The following is a 12,727-nucleotide window of genomic DNA, read 5'->3' as shown; positions in this document are numbered from 1 at the left end:
AAAATAAGTTTGAAAGTCAGTTGTCTAGGGTTCCTTCATTTACCTTCCTCAAGTACTTAAAAGTCTGCTGTTCTGCTGGTCTTTAGGCAAAGAACTGCTAGTATCCAGCATCTTTTTTGAATGATTGCTGTATCTACTGTTTGGGAGGAATGAGACTGAATTAGTATCAGGCTAGAAATTAATGTCCTAGAATAGAGAAAATCCTTCTGTATATCAGTTCTTTTGAACTCAAAGCTATATAAAAAAATCTCTTTTTAAACCCCACCAAAGATTTCTCTACAGTGAGCATGTATTTGTCCTATGCTCAGAAAACAATAATCATTATTATTAAATCACAAAGATTAGAAGGCCAATAAATAGCAGAAATCAGACTTAAGCACATAGTCCTGTGTTAGTCTACCATTCTTCATTATGAGAATTTTCTATAAAGAAATTAAATCTTTTTAAGAAAGTAAATAAACTTTTTAAAAAAATTTTTATTGTTATGTTAATCACCATATATTACATCATTAGTTTTTGATGTAGTGTTCCATGATTCATTGTTTGTGCATAACATCCAGTGCTCCATGCAGAACGTGCCCTCTTTAATACCCATCACCAGGCTAACCCATCCCCCCACCCCCCTCCCCTCTAGAACCCTCAGTTTGTTTTTCAGAGTCCATTGTCTCTCATGGTTCGTCTCCCCCTCTGACTCACTCCCCTTCATTCTTCCCCTCCTGCTATCTTCTTCTTTTTCTTTTTTCTTAACATATGTTGCACTATTTGTTTCAGAAGTACAGATCTGTGATTCAACAGTCTTGCACAATTCACAGCGCTCACCGTAGCACATACCCTTCCCAGTGTCTATCACCCAGCTACCCCAACCCTCCCACCCCCCACCACTCCAGCAACACTCAGTTTGTTTCCTGAGATTAAGAATTCCTCATATCAGTGAGGTTATATGATACATGTCTTTCTCTGATTGACTTATTTCACTCAGCATAACACCCTCCAGTTCCATCCACGTCGTTGCAAATGGCAAGATCTGATTCCTCTTGATGGCTGCATAATATTCCATTGGGTATATATACCACATCTTCTTTATCCATTCATCTGTCGATGGACATCTTGGCTCTTTCCACAGTTTGGCTATTGTGGACATTGCTGCTATAAACATTGGGGTGCACGTACCCCTTCGGATCCCTACATTTGTATCTTTGTGGTAAATACCCAGTAGTGCAATTGCTGGATCGTATGGTAGCTCTATTTTCAACTGTTTGAGGAACCTCCATACTGTTTTCCAGAGGGGTTGCACCAGCTTGCATTCCCACCAACAGTGTAGGAGGGTTCCCCTTTCTCCACATCCCCGCCAACATCTGTCATTTCCTGACTTGTTAATTTTAGCCATTCTGACTGGTGTGAGGTGGTATCTCATTGAGGTTTTGATTTGGATTTCCCTGATGCCGAGCGATGTTGAGCACTTTTTCATGTGTCTGTTGGCCATTTGGATGTCTTTGGAAAAATGTCTGTTCATGTCTTCTGCCCATTTCTTGATTGGATTATTTGTTCTTTGGGCGTGGAGTTTGATAAGTTCTGTATAGATTTTGGAGACTAGCCCTTTATCTGATATGTCATTTGCAAATATTTTCTCCCATTCTGTCGGTTGTCTTTTGGTTTTGTGGACTGTTTCTTTTGCTGTGCAAAAGCTTTTTATCTTGATGAAATCCCAATAGTTCATTTTTGCCCTGGCTTCCCTTGCCTTTGGCGATGTTTCTAGGAAGAAGTTGCTGCGGCTGAGGTCGAAGAGGTTGCTGCCTGTGTTCTCCTTTAGGATTTTGATGGACTCCTGTCTCACGTTTAGGTCTTTCAACCATTTGGACTCTATTTTTGTGTGTGGTGTAAGGAAATGGTCCAGTTTCATTCTTCTGCATGTGGCTATCCAATTTTCCCAACATCATTTGTTGAAGAGACTGTCTTTTTGCCATTGGACATTCTTTCCTGCTTTGTCAAAGATAAGTTGACCATAGAGTTGAGGGTCCATTTCTGGGCTCTCGATCCTGTTCCATTGATCTGTGTGTCTGTTTTTGTGCCAGTACCATACTGTCTTGATGATGACAGCTTTGTAATAGAGCTGGAAGTCCGGAATTGTGATGCCGCCAGCTTTGCTTTTCTTTTTCAATATTCCTCTGGCTATTCGGGGTCTCTTCTGGTTCCATACATATTTTAGGATTATTTGTTCCATTTCTTTGAAAAAAAGTGGATGGTATTTTGATGGGGATTGCATTGAATGTGTAGATTGCTCTAGGTAGCATTGACATCTTCACAATGTTGGTTCTCCCAATCCATGAGCATGGAACGTTTTTCCATTTCTTTGTGTCTTCTTCAATTTCTTTCATGAGTATTTTATAGTTTTCTGAGTACAGATCCTTTGCCTCTTTGGTTAAATTTATTCCTAGGTATCTTATGGTTTTGGGTGCAATTATAAATGGGATCGATTCCTTGATTTGTCTCTCTTCTGTCTTGTTGTTGGTGTATAGGAATGCCACTGATTTCTGTGCATTGATTTTATATCCTGCTACTTTACTGAATTCCTGTATGAGTTCTAGCAGTTTTGGGGTGGAGTCTTTTGGGTTTTCCACATGCAGTATCATATCATCTGCAAAGAGTGAGAGTTTGACTTCTTCTTTGCCGTTTTGGATGCCTTTGATTTCTTTTTGTTGTCTGATTGCTGTGGCTAGGACTTCTAATACTATGTTGAATAGCAGTGGTGATAGTGGACATCCCTGCCGCGTTCCTGACCTTAGGGGAAAAGCTCTCAGCTTTTCTCCATTGAGAATGATATTCGCTGTTGCTTTTATGATATTGAGGTATGTACCCTCTATCCCTATCCTCTGAAGAGTTTTGATCAAGAAAGGATGCTATACTTTGTCAAATGCTTTTTCTGCATCTATTGAGAGGATCATATGATTCTTGTTCTTTCTTTTGTTAATGTATTGTATCACGTTGATTGATTTGCGGATGTTGAACCAGCCTTGCAGCCCAGGGATAAATCCCACTTGGTCGTGGTGAATAATCCTTTTAATGTATTGTTGGATCCTATTGGCTAGTATTTTGGTGAGAATTTTTGCATCCATGTTCGTCAAGGATATTGGTCTGTAATTCTCCTTTTTGATGGGGTCTTTGTCTGGTTTTGGGATCAAGGTAATGGTGGCCTCATAAAATGAGTTTGGAAGTTTTCCTTCCATTTCTATTTTTTGGAACAGTTTCAGTAGAATAGGTATTAATTCTTCTTTAAATGTCTGATAGAATTCCCCTGGGAAGCCATCTGGCCCTGGGCTTGTTTGTTGGGAGATTTTTGATGACTGCTTCAATTTCCTTAGTGGCTATAGGTCTGTTCATGTTTTCTGTTTCTTCCTGGTTCAATTTTGGTAGTTGATACATCTCTAGGAATGCACCCATTTCTTCCAGGTTATCTAATTTGCTGGCATAGAGTTGCTCATAATATGTTCTTATAATTGTTTGGATTTCTTTGGTGTTGGCTGTGATCTCTCCTCTTTCATTCATGATTTTGTTGATTTGGGTCACTTCTCTTTTCTTTTTGATAAGTCTGGCCAGGGGTTTATCAATCTTGTTAATTCTTTCAAAGAACCAGCTCCTAGTTTCGTTGATCTGTTCTACTGTTCTTTTGGTTTCTAGTTCATTGATTTCTGCTCTGATCTTTATTATTTCTCTTCTCCTGCTGGGTTTAGACTTTATTTGCTGTTCTTTCTCCAGCTCCTTTAGGTGTAGGGTTAGGTTGTGTATTTGAGACCTTTCTTGTTTCTTGAGAAAGGCTTGTATTGCTATATACTTTCCTCTCAGGACTGCCTTTGCTATATCCCAAAGATTTTGAACAGTTGTGTTTTCATTTTCATTTGTTTCCATGAATTTTTTTAATTCTTCTTTAATTTCCTGGTTGACCCATTCATTCTTTAGTAGGATGCTCTTTAGCCTCCATGTATTTGAGTTCTTTCCGACTTTCCTCTTGTGATTGAGTTCTAGTTTCAAAGCATTGTGGTCTGAAAATATGCAGGGAATAATCCCAATCTTTTGGTACTGGTTGAGACCTGATTTGTGACCTAGGATGTGATCAATTCTGGAGAATGTTCCATGGGCACTAGAGAAGAATGTGTATTCTGTTGCTTTGGGATGGAATGTTCTGAATATGTCTGTGAAGTCCATTTGGTTCACTGTGTCATTTAAAGTCTTTATTTCCTTGTTGATCTTTTGCTTAGATGATCTGTCCATTTCGGTCAGGGGGGTGTTAAAGTCCCCCACTATTATTGTATTGTTGTCAATGTGTTTCTTCACTTTTGTTATTAATTGCCTTATATAATTGGCTGCTCCCATGTTAGGGGCATAGATATTTACAATTGTTAGATCTTCTTGTTGGATAGACCCTTTAAGTAGGATATAGTGTCCTTCCTCATCTCTTATTACAGTCTTTGTTTTAAAATCTAATTTGTCTGATATAAGGATTGCCACCCCGGCTTTCTTTTGGTGTCCATTAGCATGGTAAATGGTTTTCCCCCACCTCACTTTCAATGTGGGGGTATCTTTGGGTCTAAAATGAGTCTCTTGCAGATGGCATATTGATGGGTCTTGTTTTTTAGTCCAATCTGATAGCCTGTGTCTTTTGATTGGGGCATTTAGCCCTTTTACATTCAGGGTAACTATTGAAAGGTATGAATTTAGTGCCATTGTATTGCCCGTAAGGTGACTGTTACTGTATATTGTCTGTGTTCCTTTCTGGTCTATGCTGCTTTTAGGCTCTCTCTTTGCTTAGAGGACCCCTTTCAATATTTCTTGGAGGGCTGGTTTCGTGTTTGCAAATTCCTTTAGGTTTTGTTTGTCCTGGAAGCTTTTTATCTCTCCTTCTATTTTCAATGACAGCCTAGCTGGATATAGTATTCTTGGCTGCATATTTTTCTCGTTTAGTGCTCTGAAGATATCTTGCCAGTCCTTTCTGGCCTGCCAGGTCTCTGTGGATAGGTCTGTTGCCAATCTAATATTTCTACCATTGTAGGTTACATATCTCTTCTCCCGAGGTGCTTTCAGGATTTTCTCTTTGTCTCTGAGACTCGTAAGTTTTACTATTAGATGTCGGGGTGTTGACCTATTTTTATTGATTTTGAGAGGGGTTCTCTGTGCCTCCTGGATTTTGATGCCTGTTTCCTTCCTCACATTAGGGAAGTTCTCTGCTGTTATTTGCTCCAATATACCTTCTGCCCCTCTCTCTCTTTCTTCTTCTTCTGGGATCCCAATTATTCTAATGTTGTTTCGTCTTATCGTATCACTTATCTCTCGAATTCTGCCCTCGTGATCCTGTAGTTGTTTCTCTCTCTTTTTCTCAGCCTCTTTATTTTCCATCATTTGGTCTTCTATATCGCTGATTCTCTCTTCTGCCTCATTTATCCTAGCAGTTAGTGCCCCCATTTTTGATTGCACCTTATCAATAGCCTTTTTGATTTCAACTTGGTTAGATTTTAGTTCTTTTATTTCTCCAGACAGGGTTTCTCTAATAACTTCCATGCTTTTTTCAAGCCCAGCTAGTATCTTTAAAGTCATGATTCTGAACTCTAGGTCCGACATCATACTAATGTCCGTATTGAGTAGGTCCCTGGCTGACGGTACTACCTCTTGTTCTTTTTGCTGAGGTGATTTTTTTTCGTCTTGTCATTTTGTCCAGAGGAGAATAGATGAATGAGAGAACAAAATGCTAACAGGTTAACAACGTCCCCAGCAAATATATTGTATACAAATCAGAAAAGACCTGAAACCAGGGGAAAAGAAAGGGAAAGAAAGAAAAAGAAAGAAGAAAAAAAAAAGATAAAAAAAACAGAACAATACAAAAAAAGCAGAATATGATCAAATATGATCAGGCTAGTGCATAGATCAGTGCCACACACTAGATTTTGGGCATATTTTGGTCTGTTAGAAAAAAGTGCCTCCTAAAATTTTAAAGGAAGAAAGACATATATGTACAAAATAAGGGTTGATACAATGAAGGGATGGAAGATGACTGTAAAGATGAAAATTATAAAAGATTTTATAAAAGGAATTGATAAGATAAGTTGTTTGAAAAAAGAAAGAAGAAGATTAAAAAAGAAAGAAAGAAAAAAGGGAGAGACTGTGATCAGGCAGGAGACTAGAACAAAGCCATACACTAGTGATTTAGGGTATATTTTGATCTGTTAGAAGAAAGTGTATCTCAAAATTTTAAAGAGAGAACAACTTATATATATATGCCAAAAATAAGGGTAACTACTATGAAGGGATAAAATATGACTCTAAAAATGAAAAATAAAAAATGTTTTTTCAAAAAAGGGATTGATAAGATGTTGGTTGAAAAAGGGAAAAAGAAAAATTAAAAAAAAAACAGTTAAAAAAATTAACTTTGATGAACTAATGAATCATGGTAAAAAAGAAAGCCATGAATTCTATGTGCAATATTCCCCTAGCGCTGGAGTTCTCCCGTTCTCCCTGATCGGTAAACTTGGTCTTGGCTTGCGGGCTGTTCGTGCTGACCTTCTGGGGGAGGGGCCTGTTGCCGTGGTTTCCAAATGTCTTTGCCGGAGGCTGAATTGCCCCGCCCTTGTCCGTCTGGGCTAAGCAAGCTGCTGGGGTTTGCTCTCAGGAGCTTTTGTTCCCTGCAAGCTCTCGGTACAGCTTTGGAGGACCAGGGCGAAAATGGTGGCCTCCCAATCTCCACCTGGAGGAGCTGAGAACTTGGGGCCCCACTCCTCAGTGCGCCCCCAGAGAAAAGCAGTCACTCCCGTCTCCCCGGTCTCCGGCCGCACTCCGTGCTCACCCGGCCTGTGACCAAGCGTTTTATCTCTGGCACCCGACCCCGTGTGGAGTCTCCAAACCCAGCAGATCCCTGCGGTGCGCTCCCGCGCCGCTCCTCCTGGGGGAGGAAGGGGAGTCTCCCCGGCTCTGCCACTTGTTGGGTCCCTGCTGGAGGAGCAGTGGCCCAACTGGGCCGCGGATCACAGTTTATGGCAACCCCGAGCTGAGAGCCCGTGCCTCGGCTCTGTCTCTGCAGCCGGCTTCCCCATTCCAATACCTGGGAGCTCTGCCACACTCAGGCACCCCCGGTCTTTCTGTGACCCCGAGGGTCCTGAGACCACACTTTCCCGGGGGGATTCCACCCCCCTCTTAGCCACTGCAGCGACGTCCCTCAGCGGAGCCAACTTCTAAAAGGTCCGATTTTGTGCTCCGCGGCTCTATCACTTGCCAGAAGTGGCCAACGGAGGCCCCCTCCCCCGCCATCTATCCTCCCGAATATCACCTCGGATTCACTTCTCCGCACGTCCTGCCTTCCAGTAAGTGGTCGCTTCTCTGTTCAGAGAGTTGTTGCTACTCTCCTCTTCGATCTCCTGTTGAGTTTGTAGGTGTTCAGAATGGTTTGATCCCTATTCAGCTGAATTTCTGAGACCAGACGTAATCTAGGTCTCCTACTCCTCCACCATCTTGCTCCAACCGCCGTAAATAAACTTTTTATAAATCATTTTCCTTTTAGTGATTTAGTGTTTTGTCTTATAAATCCAGATTTTATATATATTTTATATATACATACATTTACACTATGTAGAAACATTTTATATATACACTATATATAAACATATATATTAATATCCCAGATATGTTTAAATGGATTATGCATCAAAATAGATGTAGATAGATCATGGAGTCAGATGTCAAGGACTTTGATTTAGATCAGCCTTGCAATTTTTAAATTTTCATAAAAGGGAAATTATTAAATATTCTCATGCAAGAAACCACAACTCTGCAAACATGTTAAACCGTCTGCCCTTAACTATCACAATGGAGTTACAAAAAGAAACATTTTTCACTGAATGACATTGGAAAGTCATCCAGATAGGCTTCTCTCTGTTCCATGATGTCGTTCTATCATGCCCATGTTACTGCTTTGTTGTAGTAAGAAAATGAACCAGAATAAGAGGAACATGGTTTTACAGGCGTATAGGAGTTAAATATGTTTTCAAAAATGAGTTATGGATCATTTTTCTTAGAAGACTTGGGCTTCTTGTATATATGACTTCAGTTTTTTACGGTCGAATTCCTTAAAGTAGCCTCTTATTAAAACTATCCTACACTTACTTGAAAGCAGAAAGAAATTTGCCCCCATAGATGGACCCTTGACTCAGGTTGCATTTAGCGTCTAAGAGTTCAACCAAGTGCCTTTGTCGTTCGCTAGATGTGGAGAAGGGTTTCCGGGAGGCCTGAGCATGCGGGGTGCTGCTGTGGTCAGCCCGCTCGCTCCCTTCTCCCCTGTGGCTGGCTTCAGGGTGTGTCGGGGGCTACCTCTGCTCTGCACAAACCCCCTCTGCAGCTGTGCCTGGCGCCTCCGTTTCACCCGGCAGGGTTCCAGGAAATGGATCTGATGCTCTTGCACCTGTGTTGTTCATGCCTACACACTGGAGCTGTGCCTGGGAAGGTGAGGGGCCAGCAGGTTGGCCCTCACTCCCCAGCTGTCCCTTTCTCCTAATGTCACTCAGGATATAAATAAAGTGATTCATTCACTCTCTTATCAAACCAGAACATTGCCAGAAGATACCATCAGGGCCACTCTGGCCCATTGAAAAGGCCTTAGGGGGCAAAATCTAAGAGGCACAGGTACAAAGCCTTTGTATTTAGGTCATTTTTAAAAATCAACGTTTTAATTTTATTTCTCCTGTTCACTTCAGACCTGGGAGGGAGAAAAATAACTCCAGCTACAAGTTCATGTTGTTTGAGGTCTGGGCCTTCTTTGGTGGCGTGGAAGTCATGATGCATCCTCTGTTTTTTCTGATCTGGAAAAGCTCTGAGTCAGATGATCTCATTGAAAATGTGCTTCCCTTTCCTCCACACAGCTGATGGGTGGTAGGAGCACTGATCTGGAGCGTGGACTGCCGCTAATCGCACGAGGCTGTGGTGTTGCAGAAGCCAAGTTTGTATTGTTAGCTGGAGATCTTTTGCTACCCATAGGGCGCACTGCTGTTGATCATTTCCCATATCAGCTGATCCAGTATTTACCAAGCAGCCCCCGTGTAAACATGGACATGGCAAAATGCTAGCAGCTCAGGTCATGTGAAGATTTGTAAGATGCGGTCTCTGCACTTAAAAGAGTGTATCCACGGGACATGAACAACACATGCAAGACAAAGCCCTCCACTCCGACCCCCTGCCCTCAAAAAAGGTGTAAGAAACAATGATTTGGGTGGCTTGGGAAAGTGTGTCAACCATCCCCTCAGGGAACCTACTGATAAGAGTGAGCCTGAGCGTGATCTGTTCCTTTGGCAGTTCTGCCTGCGTAGCTGCTTCTCATCACTTCACCTGGGCAGATGTTGATCACAGTGTTTAAAATATTTTTATTTGCTGTGTTACAGTAGCACAAGCCAGTTACTTCATATGATGCTAATAGAAGAACAGTAGGCTGGAGGACAGATTGGGTTTGTTGGACTCTAATAGTTGCCAAACCAGTACAATGTCTTTTACAGGTGCTTCAAGATTTTTAAGGGTAATTCTGATAATATTTTATGTTTATGTTGCTTGTTGACTTTAAAACTAACCTAAGAAGATGTAACTTCATTTATTTGGTAAGTGCCAAGTTAGGATATAGATAGTATGAACCATAGGCATTTCAAAAAAAAAAAAAAAGAAAGAAAAAAAGAAAGAATTTCCAGGTCAGGACATCAAAGCAAAAAAGAAGATGGACAACTTCAATGACCGGTTTTTCAAAATCCTACCAAACAAGAGCCAGGCTGTGATCATGGCCACAGAGGCAGTGAGGGGGAAATGCAGTAACATGGTTGTCCTGTGTATTATTCCTGCCCTGATAATCCCAGAACTGCGACAGTAGGCAGAAGTGGAGATCCAAGCAGCTCTGGACCAGAATTATGGCAGGTGTCAGGGATGACAGATGGAGCGTCTAATTGGAGACCCTTCACATAAAGATAGGACCCCAAAGGGCTGTATTCTCCATGGAAAGGGCAACCAGAAATAAACCTCCCCCCTTCACCTCTACCCCCTCAGGCACTGAAAGAAAATTGCCTATCCTGAGCCTTGGTGCTGAGTGAGATGGAGGAGAGGACTCTCCCCTGATGATTTATAACCACAAACTAGCCCTTGTGTAAGCTTGGGCATGAATTCAAATTCCCTAGATACCCTGAAAAACTTCAAACTGAGAATTTAATCTCAGGTGATCCTAAACTAATAGGGTGGCCCCAGGCATCTAGTAGAATCAAATGCATATTTTTTCTGGAAGGATCTTCCTTCAAATCAAATCTCAAATAATTCTTACAGGTGAAGGTCTAAGAACTGCGAGATCACAGTTTAAAATCACAAAACAAATAAGGAAACATGGCACCATAAGCAAAAGTCAGCAAAATAACAGATAACAATATTAGACACACAAAGACTAAGATACTGATATTACCAGACATACAATAAAAAGTAAATTTTCTCGTGTTTAAAGAAATTAAAGGAGTAAAAGTATGAGTAAAATCAAAAGATTAAAATTATGACTAAGCAGATTTGGAAAAGAACTATGTAATACTTTAGAATTGCAAAGATAGAGTAATTACAGTTTTCAAATCAATGAGTGGGCTTAACTGCAGGTAGACCCAGCTGAAAAGGTATTTAATGAACTCAAAGATATATTTAAAGAAATTACGTGAACTGCAGGACAGAAAGAAAAAATGATGAAAAACCAAGTGAGAAAGCCTGATAGATATTTAGATAATTGGAGTTTTGGAGAGAAAAAAAATGAGACAGGGACAATATTTAAAGGGATAATGAATAAAAATATTCCAAAACTAATGGAAGATACAACTGGCTGTAGTGAATCATCATAAATCCACATCTAGACATCCCATACTGAAACTTTGGGATACTAAAGACAAAAGATGTTAAATTTAAGCACCTCAAGACAAAGGAAGGCTTTCCAAAGGAATGCCAGTGATCGACAATGTACTCCTCAACAGCAATAGTGAAAGCCAAACTGTCGTGTGATGTTGGCATTGATGAGAAAAAATAAGTACCCTGCCAGAAATGTATTTTAAGCAAAAATATCTTTCAAGGAGGAGGATGAAATAAAGACATTTCCAACATGTAAAACCCAGATGGACTTGGCATCAGTAAACCTTCACCAAAGGAAAGATTCTAAAGAATATATTTCAAACAGAGGAAGGTGACACCAGAAAAAGGTCTGAGATGCAAAAAGTGACTTATGAGGAGAGAATGTGTAAAAACATGGGCAAATAAAAGCATAATAATCAATAAAGCCATAATGTTCTTGTGAGGATAAAAAGGAGGGGAATGAAAGTATCCAACACCAATACATGTTAAGACAGAGGGTGTGAAAAGAAAAAAGACAAGAGGGTATGATCAGAGTTAAATTGTCTAACTTGATCTTATAGAGTGAAAAGGTAAAGATAATGATTATTTTCAGCTTTACATAGTCACTATGTACAAATGCAAAAATAAATAGAGAAACTGCCAAAAGAATAGAAATTCTAAAACTTTAAGGAGGAAAAGAAAACACAGAAGAGTATGGACAAATAGCACAACTTAAGGGGCACCTGGGTGGCTCAGGCAGTTAAGTGCCTGACTTTTGGTTTCAGCCCAGGTAATGATCTCATGAGTCCTGAGATCGAGCCCCACATTGGGCTCCATGCTCAGCGGGGAGTTGCTTGAAGATTCTCTCCCTCTACCTCACTAATATAAATCTTTAAAGAAGAACACAGCTCAAGACCGTAGAAATAAATAAAAATATTTGTAATCACAAAACTGTGAGTGGACTAATGTTCCAGTTAAAGTGAAAGATTGATTCACTCAACAAATATTTACTGAGCATCTACACTAGGTACATAGCACAGAGCAGTGAATAAAATAGTCCCAAATCCTTAGTTAGAGATACAGACAACAAACCATATTAGTAACACAGTTCATTAGATAATAGTGAGTGTTCTAGAGAAAAAATAAGACTGTAAAAGACAATGGGGAGAGTGACTAAACTTAAAAAAATAATAAAATAGTTTGCAAGTTGTATATATTTTTTTAAATGGTGCAACTGCTTTGGAAACGGTTTGGCAGTTTCTCAAACCTTTAAACATAGGGCTACCATAGGACCCAGCAGTATATGCCCAACAGAAATGAAAACATATGTCCAGAAAACCTTGTACGTGGATGTTTATAGCAGCACGATTACTAATGTCCAGGAGGCGGAAACAACCCCAGTAGCCATCAACTGATGAGTGAATAAATACACACAGTGGAGTATTATTCAACCACGAAAAGGCAGAGAGTACTGTTCCATGCTACAACACAGATGACCCTTGAAAACATTACACCAAGTGAAAGAAGCCAGACAATTTCAAATGACCACATACTGGATGATTCCACTCATGAAATGTCTAGAATAGGCAAACCTCTAGAGACAGAAAATAGATTAGTGGTTGCCTAGGGCCGGAGGACGAGATGAGGGAGGGTGATGGCTAAGAGGTATAGGGTTTCATCTTCTTTCAATGAAAACATTCTAGAATTGATTGTGGTGATGGATGCACAACTCTGAATATAGTACAAGCCACTGGATTATACACATTAAATGGGTGAATTGTATGGTATGTGGCTTATATATCAATAAAGCTGTTTTTTTTTAATTAATAAGCAGTAAACTCAATAAGAAAATAAGCAAAAGCCACGT

General features: G+C 40.2%; 1 protein-coding gene across 12 annotated transcripts in view; it reads left to right on the top strand.

Annotated features, from left to right (window-relative positions):
• The window catches only part of TTLL5 (tubulin tyrosine ligase like 5), a 276,731-nt gene that overhangs the window by 261,452 nt on the left and 2,552 nt on the right, over positions 1-12,727 (top strand). For 2 of the 12 annotated variants that reach the window (XR_003515951.2, XR_003515948.2), the window contains one exon: positions 8,895-8,971. The exons of the other annotated variants lie outside the window; for them this stretch is intronic. The gene's annotated coding sequence lies outside the window, so the exon portion shown is untranslated. The remainder of the gene's footprint in view (positions 1-8,894; positions 8,972-12,727) is intronic. 12 annotated transcript variants of the gene reach the window in all.

The sequence above is a fragment of the Zalophus californianus genome, chromosome 6, assembly GCF_009762305.2.
Source record: "Zalophus californianus isolate mZalCal1 chromosome 6, mZalCal1.pri.v2, whole genome shotgun sequence".
Classification (NCBI taxonomy): domain Eukaryota; kingdom Metazoa; phylum Chordata; class Mammalia; order Carnivora; family Otariidae; genus Zalophus; species Zalophus californianus.
Note: the sequence above shows the minus strand (reverse complement) of the source record. Positions and strands in the feature narration are given on the sequence as shown.